The sequence below is a fragment of the Coturnix japonica genome, chromosome Z, assembly GCF_054131305.1.
Source record: "Coturnix japonica strain WE chromosome Z, WE-NBRP24, whole genome shotgun sequence".
NCBI classification, from domain to species: Eukaryota; Metazoa; Chordata; class Aves; order Galliformes; family Phasianidae; genus Coturnix; species Coturnix japonica.
This window is the reverse complement of record NC_140702.1, coordinates 16525188-16538886: the sequence shown is the minus strand read 5'-3', so window position 1 is coordinate 16538886 and position 13699 is coordinate 16525188. Positions and strand designations below refer to the sequence as shown.

Below are 13699 nucleotides of genomic sequence, written 5' to 3'. Positions count from 1 at the left end.
AAAAATCATGTATTCATATATGAGAAGGAGGAACTTCCAGTCTGACCTTTCACGCATCTCATGGTATGCGTATATGCTTATCAAAAATGCAATGTAATTTTGTGTTTTATAGTTTGAATCATATATAATCAGCATAATTTATGCAAGTTCCCACATGCCTGTTAGGTAGTCAGAATGATTTTCATGAGGAGAAAGTGTATGTAAAGACAGATCTGAGATATCTAAATGTGTATGCGTGCAACCAGCAGGCAAGATTTACTGAGAATAACTTACTGGGGAAAAAAAACTCTAGATCATGAGACATTTTACTGCAGACTCCAGAACAGAAGAGGACAATTTTAAGATGTATTAATAATTAAGATAATTAAGAGGGGTTTTTTTTAATCCTTCCATCCTTTTTCCCACTTTTGTTTTTTTCCCCCTAAGTACAACAATTGCACTTTGTTGGGATGGTGGAGAAGCATCACCCTGTGGTCTCTGAAAGGTCAGCACTGGGAAACAGCACCAGGGCACATGGACAAGTGAAGTCTCAGAGAAACAAATGCCATCAGAGGACACCGTCTGGGTGGTGTGTGACTGCAAGGGAGGCCAGCCCTCCTGCCTATCCATCACTGCAGCCCCAGTATGGCATAACAACTCAGACCCAGCACCAGTTTGCAGGCTAGAGAGAAAACGCTCTGGCAAATTACACTGAAGAGCAAGGCGAGTCTCTTCTCTTTGTTTATATTACAGCTTCCTCCTTATCACTGCTTGTGCTGCACAAGTGACAGCTACAAGATCTGGGATAGCCCCTATGTCGAAGTCGTCTTTCTCACTGACATACAGAGTACATGCTCGTATGTCTAGGTGTTTTGTTCTTGCTTCCTGAGAAAAGATCTTTTTGCTGCCTGTGTATTTGAAGTCTACATGTGTATAGTCAAGACAGTCAGTGTACATTCACTGATGAAACATAAATTCCATCCTACACAGTCAGTGGAAAACATCTGCAGATTTTGATTAAACTCATGCATTGCAACGAAGGTTAGATCCAGAACTTTTTAAAGTACAGTGAAAAAGCAACAGATAGAGATGTACAGCAGAAAACAGTCACAAGTGAAAATGTCCTAGCAACTGATACACAAGGTACATGCACAAGCAAATGCATTAGTACAGTCCAAGTTGTACATAATGAAGAAAGTACTCAATGTTTTCAAAGAACCGAGTTTTCAAATTTTTGCCAATCTATTCTTTAGAAATAGCTACTTTTTTTACTCTGTGTACCTACAAATTTGCACAGGGTGATCCATACAAATGATTTTGGCTCAAAATATACTGGAAAAAAATGAAGACAACAAGCTCAAGAAATAAAACTGATCTCCAAATATTTTTTTCTGATTCATGTCAAACAAAATGGCAAAGTAAAAAAGCAGACCACAGTGTTTGAGTTTTAGTGCTGGAATGTGACTGCATGTGAAGTATATGTTGTTATTATAGAGAGTCTTCTGATGCTTCTCTGTGTTTTTCTTTGCAAACCATAAGATGAGGGGGTGATCACCAGTGGGAAATGAACAGTCACTGCAGTATCAGATTGGGCTGGAATCTGTCATATTTGGAAACCAGTGTGAATAGCATGGTCATATGCCCAGGATAGGAAAGGAACATTAAAGTTCTGATTGAGCAAAATGATGCCCAGATAAGAATAGAACAAGATCACTCCAATTCTGGCATATATTTAAATATGTTTTGACATGTCACATAGCTTAAGGTTATGTATCTTCTTAAAGTTTTACTGCTGTTCTTTTTGTTATTACAAAAAGAAAGAGAAAAAAAAAGAAAGAAAGAAAGAAAGAAAGAAAGAAAGAAAGAAAGAAAGAAAGAAAGAAAGAAAGAAAGAAAGAAAGAAAGAAAGAAAGAAAGAAAGAAAGAAAGAAAGAAAGAAAGAAAGAGAGAAAGAGAGAAAGAGAGAAAGAGAGAAAGAGAGAAAGAGAGAAAGAAAGAAAGAAAGAAAGAAAGAGAGAGAAAGAAAGAAAGAAAGAAAGAAAGAAAGAAAGAAAGAAAGAAAGAAAGAAAGAAAGAAAGAAAGAAAGAAAGAAAGAAAGAAAGAAAGAAAGAAAGAAAGAAGAAAGAAAGAAAGAAAGAAAGAAAGAAAGAAAGAAAGAAAGAAAGAAAGAAAGAAAGAAAGAAAGAAAGAAAGAAAGAAAGAAAGAAAGAAAGAAAGAAAGAAAGAAAGAAAGAAAGAAAGAAAGAAAGAAAGAAAGAAAGAAAGAAAGAAAGAAAGAAAGAAAGAAAGAAAGAAGAAACTGAAGTGAAAAAAATATGTATGTCTGGATATTTGTGAATTGCTAAGGATTCACTGATATATTAGTGGAAACTCATAGAAAAACTAGTTTTACAAAGATGCCAACCTTAGGAATTCGGTCATTTGGAAATAAGTGTATGGCTTTTACCTGCAAGTAATTCCAAATGATGACACGCAGCACACTCCTGAATGCACCGCACAAACAAGTCCTGACATAATTTATTTCAGGTCAATACTCTAAACATCTTTTTACTGATACCAGATTTGAGCTAAGATAATATTTGTTAGTACAAGGAGAGGTCAGGATGGTTTTGTCTAAAAAAAATAATTGCACTTGTTTGAGGTACAGTTCCTTCAAAAGAGATTGATAATACATATTTGCTTTCCCCAACCCCCCCTCCCAACGTGACAAATTACAAACTCATTTAATCAAAGCAGAAGTTAGGGTCACCTTGACACATATTTTTCTGTCAGTCCTGTTGATGTCAACAGATGCTGTATGTAGAGTGACTGCAGAACACTGGGTGATCCACAGTGCAGGTCAGAGATGAGCTCTGTACACCAAATTCCCTATATGGTGCTGGCTGCTGAAGTGATTGATTAGTCTTTGTGATCTTGTCATGCAATAGACTTTCCAGTCAGGGCTAACCTTTCTTATAAGGAAACCACAGCTTTAGCAATAATGGTTGAGCACTTACCTCTTTATATGCTTTATGTGAACCTATTGATTTGAGGCATACATGACCTTCTCTGCTTGAAACAAGGGATACCATATCCAAACTAAGAAGTCTGCAAGTTTTACTTGGAAAGCTGAATTCAAAGCAAATTTTATATTTGGCACTAGCAGGGCCAGAATTGTTCCTCAATTTGCCCTCACTGTCTTACATTAGCATGATGCATAGAAATGCTTTAAGTCAGGTTTTATCCCCAAAAAACACATGACATGAGCCTACAGGACAACACAGTTTGATCACCAATTAAATACATCCATTAACCTCAAAACACAAGTCGGGAACTTAAAAGATGTTAGAAAGCACCCCAGCAAGTTAAATATCTCTTCTTAGCCTAATCCAGCATTCTCAGTACAACTGGCCTAGCCAGGCAGAATTTCTAAGGGTTTTCAGGAATACAGGATCAAGCTGTTCTCTACAGCCTAGGGCCTTATTCCTTCACTCTCAGCTGCTGTCATACATGAAATGATAATACAACCTTTTGAAACTTTTTCATGTATTTTGGGAGATCCATAGGTACTACTCTAAAATGTTAGAAAACTTATTTTCAGTTGACAGGGACTGTTTTCATACTTCTCAAAGAAAAATCCAGCTACAAAAAACACATGGCACTCAACTCACCTTTAATTGCTAAATTATTTTCTCTCATGTAGAGGTCTTTATTTCTCTTCCCACATATAAAAGGACAGAAACAACGACAAGTATAGTGGAGAAGGTACTTTGATTTCTTGTTAGGTATCTCAACCAATTCCTCTTCATCTGAAAGATAACTATCTGCGATGCAGAGCTCCTGCAGTGTACTGGAGATGCCTTTTCTCAGTGCCATTTTGAATTGCTTTTCTTTTTTCAAAGCTTTTGGGTGCAGAGGGCTTAGAAATAGAAAGTAATTTGTGGAAGACAAGACAAGGGATGCTCTAACTTCTTGCAAGAGGCCGTGCTTTTGCAGTATTGCCTCAAAGTTTGCTGAGGATGGACAAGTCCAAGCAAGGTCCTGGGCAAGGGTTGAGAAATCCTTTGTCTGGGGGACACAGATGGACAAGACCAGGGGCAACAAGAGATAGATAAGCTGCAGATGAATGGCCGTGAAGAGGTCTTTTGTGAGGGCTTATCTCGAGGAAGATGGCCATCTCAGGGGGTGCTGCACACGACACTTACCCAAGCACCCAGGAGTGTTACATAGGCAGGAGAAAGGAGGATAAAAGATGGATCAGCAACCATGAAGTTAGGTTTTCTGACATCAGATTCCTCACAACCTGATACCTGCATGCTGAAGAAGATGCCTGCATGCTGAAAAAAACAAGAAAGGTGTCTGCCATCAGACACTCACTACAGACATCCTGCTTGCTGACGGACTGTCCTGGACCTGCTACCTCAATCCTGCTGCCTGCTTCTGGACTTACCCTGCAGCTTCTTCCTGCTACCTGCTTGCTACCCAAGTCCTGCCACGCTGCTGCTGCTCTCCCCTTCTGTGCTTCTGCCTCAGACCATCGGAACATCTTGCAACAGGACTGCTGCTGCATCCAGGTGGTGACTACCCCAGCTTTACACAATTCTTGCTTTCTTCCTACCTTTCCTATCACCCACTTTCCCCTCCCCATCACCTTAATTCTCAGTAGTCACCACTATCCCTTCCCCATCTTCTCAGTTGATTATTGTAATGGGTTTGTAATTTTTGCTATTGGTATTCCGCATCATAAAATCATGTGGAGCACAGAGAAGAACTACATGTCCCAGAGAACCTCACAGTCAGAGAAGAAGATACGACACAGAAGTGACACTGGCTCTCTGTCTCACTGTCTGGCAGCAGGTGTGAGTGTGCTTACAAGCCATGGTGCCTTCCATTTCAAAGTAGACTTCTCGGTCTTCGGAAACCTCTCTCTCTCTCTTATTTTACTTGATTTATTAGCCTCAATTTCAGTTAGATTGTAAATAGTAAAATAAGTTTTCCTCCTTAGATCATTGCTGCTTCTCTGTTTGTTGCCTTGAGCCCAGCTCCCATTCCCATCTCCCTACCCCTTTCTTTTTTTCCCTTCCCATTTGTTGGGGGCCAGGGGTCCCACAGGCCTACTGCTCCACGCTCTCCCCCCATCACAGACATAGATTGATCCAGATAACTCTGTGACAATTATTATTATTTGTAATAAACTGGTTGGACCAACATTTGAACTGTTGTTTCTTAATCTCACATTGAGTATAATATATCAAAAACCTTGCCTCCTTCCTATAAATTGAAGCGAGACACTTCTGCACTGTGTTTTGCTTCATGAAGGGGTGGAGAGGATGAAGGATGACATAGAGCACAGATCATCTTTCCATCCTTCTGAGAGAGGTTAATTCTGGCATGTGAATTCACAACCTAATCATTGAATATTACAGGAGAGTGGACTAATGACAACATTGCTTTATCCTCTTGACATTTTTAGGAGTGTGCTGGAAGCAGAACCAGTTTCATCAAGTTTGTTGTTTGAGATGCACTTATCCTAAAATATCCTTGTTTGCACACAGAAAAATAAAGCTGATGCCACCACATAGGCATAAATTATATTTTCCACTCCCAGAATCAAGGACGAAAAAGTAGCTACATTTTTCTAGACAGAAAGAAAATAAAACAAAATACGTCTTTCATTTAAAAAGCTATCTGCTACAAATTGCTCGCATATGGAATCCTTCCACAATATCTTTCTTTACTTGAAAATGTTTTAGAAGCAAAGACAGATTTTTGAAAAAGTCTACAGGGATAAAAACATATAAAGTAACCTAATTTTACAGTGTCTGGGGAAATCCTCAGCCCTGAGTTGATGCCTGTCTCTGCTCTGTTGGAACGCAGATCTGTGCATGTCTCCCTGAAGCTGACATCCAACCCCATGTCTCCAGAAATGCACACAGCTGTCTCCCATGCTGATGCTGGTTTATGACTTGGGGATTAGGACCGATCCTCTGACATCTTGGGTGAATGACTGAACAACCAGATTATGCAAAGCTAGGCAGTATTCCCAAATCATCCCTCCCTCTCCTTTTCTGTTCCCACTAGTAAAGGTTTCCTTTCACAGAAATGCCCTGGGACAAGGGAAGAAAAGCAAAATGAGAGGTGACTGCATGCTTGGCTCCTAGGGACAGCTTCCAGACCTGTTCACACCTCTTCCTTCCAAAGCAGTATTACCAAATTGTTCTGGTAGACGAGGATATGCTTGGTCTATAGCATGACTTCTTGAAATTCTAATCCTGGAAACATTTAATCGGTTAAATGCATTTACGGGTATATTAATAAAGGAGGACTGATAAAGCACCAGGTAATGAATAAACCAAAGAGTTTGAGAAATCTTTCTGAAGGTTCACTGCAATGTAAGTGGGGGAGATTCAACTCTGGCATCCACATGGAAGCAGAACTTGCTGCAGAAGTGTCACTGTTTGGGGGGTGAAAGACTGAAAGCTGAGTCAAAAAATCCCTTCTCTGCAGTCCCATGTCTTTGCTTCAGAGGACATTCAGCAGGAAGCGTATGAGCTTGACAGTGCTGTTCTGTCAGAATACCGGAGCTCAACATCCATTGTGACCTGACATATCTAACTGCATGTACGAAAATCTCTTCCTTATTCTTGTCAGGAAAAAAAAAAAAAAAATCATTTTTTTTCTTCCCTAGGAAAGTGCAGGAAAGCATGTGTTCCAGGTAGCTAAAGAGGCAGAAAACTATGAAGTGTTTGAAAGTTATGACCTAAAACTTTCATATTAGGTGTGTTGTGACCTAAAGTATTTATGTTTTCTTGCTCTTTCCACTAATTACTTTACTTAGCATAATACTTCCTTTGATATAATAAATGCCATGCAGGCTAAAAGTTAACTTGAGGGCAAATGAGAAAGACCATCACTTCTCTTAAGTTTGAGTGAGACTGTTATTTTGCTGTCTTTTCATTGAGCTGCTATTTTGCTTTGTTGATTTCACATGTGGAGCACCACCAGCATTCCCTCCATTATACAGACTTCTCTTGGCTGAAAGTGCTTCAGTGGTTCCACTGCTGTTTATTTTATGTGAAACTTGTTAATCAGTGGATTCACTACATGCTTCAGGCCAAAGGACAAATGTACTCTTTTATATGAAAAGTCAATTGTCTACAGTAGCATGAATCATACACGTACACACACTAGAAATCAACACAAAACTGGGATCACCAGGAAAAAAATAAAAATAATTTTGGGAGTAGTAATTTCCAGATTAATTTCTTTGTTCACCTTTTTCTATAGGACTAATTCATCCTCAGCACATCTCTACTATCTTTTAAGGGGCTACATCATGATTAAAACCATCCCACATGGTGCTATACAAGCATAGAAGCAGCTAGAATTGCACCTGACCCCAGCTAGGCTGAAAGAATGACAGTGCTTCATCATACCAAAACTGACTGCATTAGTCAGAGTAAAGACACAAGTATTCTTTAAGGCTTTATCCATAGGTGAGAAATTTTTTTCTTTTTTATCTACAGGTCTTGTCTCTTTAATTAAAGGTAGGTGAGTTCACTTCTTAGGTGAGTTGCTCAGGTTGCAAAATGTGTATTTGCTTTCTCAGATTTATATTCCTACAACTTCAAACTTGCTCCATGAAAATAATGAACATGGATCTAAAATGGAATAAGTAATTGCTTGATAGCTTCTTGCTTAGTCTTTAAAGTGCTGTGCAGCTGCTGATGTATGTTTGTGCTGGCATCGCAGAGTGGAGCCCTGGGAATAGGGAATCTGATTTCAGAGAAACAAGAGTCAGCTTCAAAGAAGTGAGCAACTCTCCCCAGCTGATAGAACTTTTTCTGAAGGAAAACAACAACGTAGTAAGAAACACACCAGCAATATCTCCTGTTACTCCTCTGCAATCCTTTTCAAAACTTTCTTCTCATTTATCTGATTATGCACTTCCGTTTCTAAATTCTCCCTTGTGGTAGTTTTACCTTTTCTGTTAGTTTAGGTGTTTGACTGTAGATTTCAGTGTGAGACCATATTACTTCAAAGCACATTATATTGGTTATTAAAGTGGGGGCAGGGGGAGGAAGAACCTCCTGTAATTGCAATATATCCTTAGAGGTCTCTTCAGATTGGGAAACCAATTTGAGATCTAACAGACAACACTGCATTTTAATACAGGTTAAAATGTTATTACCTTCTAATAATGAGCTAGTCCAGAGTTATTGTTCACTGATGCTGCAGTATTTAAATATCAGAGCTAATCTAGTTTGGCTATACATAGACAGGAATTAGATCACTGAAATACTTTGGGCACTGAAGTCGATGTGCGACTTTTCAAGAAAAGCCTAAAAAATGTAGATGTGAGACTATGTTGAAAACATTACATGCCTTAGAAAATAATTTTTTAAACAAAAAAAGAAAGAAGCAGCCATTGGAGGTCCCAGACCTCCTCTTGTTTCATCTACTACTGATTTGGACATTTACTTTAAGGGGAGTAAGTAAAAGATTTCAACTTTGTAGATCTAGCCACTCCTGAAGAGTAGATTTCTGAACTGAACTGAACAAAATCGACATACTCACACTAGTTATGCCATTCTGATTTACGCCAGCCCAATAACTGTTTCTGAGGAGACCTCCCAGCACACATTATTGATGTACGATAACATCTTTGCCTTTTGGCTGTGGAAGAATTTTCTTTTTTCTCTTACTTTCCAAGCACAGTTTCCTGACACTAATAGATTGGGATATTTCCATGGGAAGGCTCTGTGAAAGTTGTTCCTTGAACAGGGAGAGAACAGCACTGGTTTGTTTAGCTATTCTTAGTGTATGATGGATGAAATGTCAGAAATAATTCCACAGGCTGCTTCTATCTAATCCCAGGGGACAACTGCCTGCATTTGAAATCCCATTGCAGGTTTAATTTGCCAAAATGAATCCCTTTTGCAACACCTTTTGTTACTTTTTCGAACAACAATACAGTAATACTGATAAATTTTAAACCAGGAGCAAACTGAGCCTGGAATTATTAAATATCACTCACAACTAAAGTTAGTTGTTAAATTTGAATTGATAGGAATTGCTTTAACAAGATGCATTCTTCAGTCTCTTTCACCTAAGATATGGAACCTCTCTGGACTGCAAAAATTTTAGGAGGTCCCAGGGACCTTCTGGAACCCACTTGATGATAAACTCATCCAGATGTACATACAGGTCGTGAGACTGGTTCTCTGAACTGAGGAACATGAGACAGCGCTATGGCAGCTAGGTGAGACTTCCAAAGATTTCACAGCATTGAAACATGTTCAGCAGAAACCTCAAAACTAGGAGGTCCTCTCTCTCTCACTGAATTTGAAGGGATAAAGCCATATTAGGGAGCAAGAACAAAATGTTCCTTAGTGATGGAAAAAGATAGATGGCTCTCTGCATGGGGGGTGAACCGAAAATAGTCTTAAAAGAAAAGATAAATTCAAGTGCAGTTCTCATTCTACATTTGTTTATGGGGAGTCTACCATAAGCAGTAACCAAATACAGCCCTTGCATTACATAAGTTTTAGTCTTCTCTACATTTCTATATCCTCATTCAAACTAAAAACAGTTATAAAACCTTGACAGCTATTTTCAGATCTGCTGATACTAGCTTTTTATTCTTACAGTGCCTGAGTCCACAAAAAGGGAGTACACTGTTTATAAAACCATCCCTGTATTCAGAAATAATCTCTGATTTTCCAAGTGTTTTGTGTATCTCTGCCTCACTGAATGAAAAAATAGAGTAGCTTTGCCTCAGTCTGAATGTATGAAATATACACATGGACAACTGTCCATTTCTTTCACCACAATATTGGGTACTCCATATATATAGCTGCTCTATAAAGACCATCCCTATGACCTCACTCTTACTCCAGTTAGTATGCTGAATGTAGGAAGTCAAACCCTGTTGTGGTTTGCTTTCTATTGAAATACGATTTTTCTCATATCTCAAGCAGCTAGATGGTCAGACTGGGCTTCTCACTGTTTACTGAGGCTGAATTTCTCACAAATTGTAAAAACACTGACTTAAGAGGTGTACAAATATGTAAGTTTGTAAAGTCACTATTCTGTGTAAGTATACAGGTTAATTCCCTGAAGTAGCAGTAGTATAAAAGTACACATTCTATTTTAGCTATTCTGTTGTTGATTTAGTTTGGAGTTTGTTTTTTAGAGGAAAGAAGTGAGGTTGGCTGTACATACCATGTGTAAAGTTCATCGATTAAGAGAGGCACTTCACAAGATCCTCAGTGAGACAGAAGTTCGTACAAGGGATTCATTTGGTATTAAGAAGCAAGCTATTCTATAAAAGAGTTTGAGATCATGGTAGCTTGTGGATATTTTCAATATGCGTATAGATATCTAATCCTTTTTGAATCCTACTAATCTTTTGGCCTAAGTTATACCTAATAGCAGTGAGTTCACCAGGTTAATTACAGCTTTTTGTTGTTCTTTGTTTGTTTTTTTAAAGAAAAAAGAAAAAAATGCTTGCTTTGATTAGATGTTTTTCCCTATGGCTTCAGTGAACTTTATTTTCTTGAGTGGATAAACAGAAGAACCTAGTTTACTTTCTTGTTTCCATTTATTATCTTGAATAGTGCTGCTATACTCCCTTACACTCATCTCTTTTTATACAAATCATCACTTTATTCAAATAAAAATATGTATGTTTCATTCTTTTTTGCAAGGCGTGGCCTATGTATTTCCAGTTATCAGATGGTGATGAAACTGCACCATTATGTCTCCTCAGCTCATGTTTACACGAAACAGTCTTTAAATAAAAGGCAGAAACAATCCTGGGAGCAGAGAGTGGAACCAAAAGGGTGCCTGAGGCCCTGGAGCCATGCTCCCTTTCATGCTTGGTCACTGGCCCTGTGAATCCTGAATCCTCTCCTTGACCACAGTCATTTTCCTGAAGGGTGTGAAACATGGGCTTGTGTCGCCTGAGGCAGAAGGGAAATGGGACCCATGTGTCCCTCTTCCTGTGTGACTGCTCTGACAATGGGCTATTACACTGCAAGAGGGGGGCAGACACTTTCTGTCTCCTCTTCCAGAAGTATTTTAACAGAAAACAGTAATCTCTGCTCAGTTGCTTTGGAAACAAACAGAAAGGGGTATAAGATCTACAATACAAATGTTGGGCTACCAAGTCAATAGGTCCCTCTGCCAGCTGAACTGAACCCAGCTGAGGCACGTGTTGCTTATCCAGCATTTGGAATTTCCAGTCTCAAAGGCACTTCTATCTGGGACCGTTGTGGCATCCCTAGATGTCAGCAACCCATGGGCTGCCTCTCCCACACACCTGATGGACTGCACCAATTCCTGGACGTCCCTCTCTTTCAATGATGGTAAAAGCAGCCAGGCTGCCAAACATTCAAATTTATGAAATAATGTAAAATCCCACTTAGATGATTCTGCAGGTTCCCAAGCAGAAGAGAAAGTCAAATCCTCAAAATCAGATTTTAGTCTCCAACAAGGAAATACAGAGCTGAATTTCTGTTTTTGTATTAATATCATAATGCGGTTTGGGTGCCACCAACATACTTTAAAATCTGAGTGTTTTCTGCTTGCACAGCAAACACTGTGGTCAGCTTTGCCTTACCATGTAGCATCTTAGCAGGAACATGTTTTTCCTCTTTTATTTGGCATGTAGGAATCAATAGTAACTATTTGTGATTCTTCACTACTTATTACTAAATATCACAGCATATATTTTGTTAAAGCAATGACACCTCTCTAATACAGGTCCTACCACCCCATTCCTTGCTGCTTTTGTCATAAGCTGTTGTAGCAGTTTCACTGAAAACATATATAGAGCAGCATCAGGAAAAAACCTTTCAAACTATATCAGAACACCACCACAAGGCCATGATAAATTTCTAGCAAAGGCTATCAGTGTTTCTGGTGAACTGCAGAACTGCTTAGAAATTGTTTTCCTCACAAGGGTATCTCTACATAGACCAAGAAAGCTGGCTTTGGCTGAATGTTTATTTAGCTTTGTCTGGTTTTGCTGAGTTCCCTTTTTTTTTTTTTTTTTTTTTTTCTGGTTCTGTTCATGAGTTTAGTTTGAATTAGTGTGCTTAAAATGATTGTCTGTATCCTAACCTGACTTATAGGACTAAGATCAAAGAGCAGTTTGATGATGACTTAGAGGAACTTTGTGGTGACAGGTGGTGAGGAACAGTTTTACCTTTGTGCTTTTTATTGATACTGCAGGCTGGGCAAGGTGGGCAAAGCTGGAAGCTGCAGGCTTCTCCTTTTGGTCAACACGGTCATGCTTGTCTTGGGATCCACATGATAATCTGTGAATCGAATGGCCTCTTTCCCTGCTTGAAAAGCAAAATACAGGCTTGTTCAGTGAAGAAATTGCTGATCATAAGTTCAGTGTTTACATATTAGATCTCCACTGCCCCTCTTCTTTTTCCAATTACTCTTTTTCCACAAGTAGAAATCCTTTCATCACAATGACTGATAGTAATGCACATTAGAAGTAAAGATGTGAGGAAATAAGTGTTAGATAGTTTGTTCTTAGTTTGCCATGCTCTTTTGTCTCCAAAGTCCCTTTCACATGCTTAATAGCTACCACCTTGTCTGAGGACTGTCTCAAGCACACAGCTAGCGTGCATGCCAGAGCCAGAACAGCAACTTGTGAAGCACCTAAACCCTTTCTTTCATTCTCATCTCATGCTTTCATGAAAGTATGCTAAAAATGTCACTAGTGTTTTAGTTTAACATTCTCCATCACTTTCTAATGGTTTCATGTCTATGAATTACAGCATTAGTTCTGCAACTATTACTTGCAAGATTTACAAGTACATTATTTTTCTCATAATTAACCACAAATTTCAACCATCCTGGAAAATATAATCAACCACAGAACACTTCCTCATGGGGCATGTGTGCCAGAGATCAAAATGATTCTGTAGCAGCAAAGAACTGTGCTTTTTTCATGAAGATCATGATTGTGAATTAATCCTTCAAGAGTCCCAACATAATGTACAGATCCAGCAAAATAAATCCCTAGTGGCTGACAGGCATTATGTTAGAGCCTCAGCCCTGACAACAAATAGGGCCTCTTTCTACTGATGACCACGAAGGACCAAACTGGCAGGAGAGACTATAGGCAATTGCAAGGTGGAAGAGCCACCATCCTCCAGTTCACCTGGACCTACACCTAGGAAGTACTGTATAGCTCCAAGGGGTCCTAAGAAGGATCCAGAAAATCAGCATATGCAATTCACTTGCTCCATTGAAGGCACAAGTTGATTTGACCCAAAAATGGGAGGCAAAAGCTTTTGTGTTTCAACTCTGATGTATTTTATTCCTTCACAGTTTAAAAAAAAAAAAAAAAATCTAAAAAGGGATGCTAATTTTTATGACGCTAAGCATTTCCTTCACTTACTTTCATTATATGTACCATGTACTACTGCTCAGTACAAGTGCAGCATATGCTGTTAGGTGGGCCCATTAATTATGGTATCTCACTAGACCTTTAAAATGAAAGCTACTGCCTCTGGTGGTTTAGGTGGAACAGAGATATATAACCTCCTAAAATATCTGCAGTAGCCCCAAGTTAACAGCCAGTATTTTTTAATCCTTTTAGTTATATTAATACCCCATTTTTTTTCTGGAATGGAGTTTGCCAATATAATTTGCAATTATTACTTTGCATAATAAATTCATCATTTTGAGCTCCCAACTCTGAAAAGCAAATCACCC

General features: G+C 38.8%; 1 long non-coding RNA gene across 5 annotated transcripts in view; it reads right to left on the bottom strand.

The window, feature by feature from the left end:
* The window catches only part of LOC107306485 (uncharacterized), a 63055-nt gene that overhangs the window by 24251 nt on the left and 25105 nt on the right, over nt 1–13699 (bottom strand). For 4 of the 5 annotated variants that reach the window (XR_001552133.3, XR_001552135.3, XR_014939567.1 and 1 more), the window contains exon 4: nt 12171–12309. This is a non-coding gene — a long non-coding RNA (uncharacterized LOC107306485). The remainder of the gene's footprint in view (nt 1–12170; nt 12310–13699) is intronic. The other variant, XR_001552134.3, reaches the window with a different exon arrangement.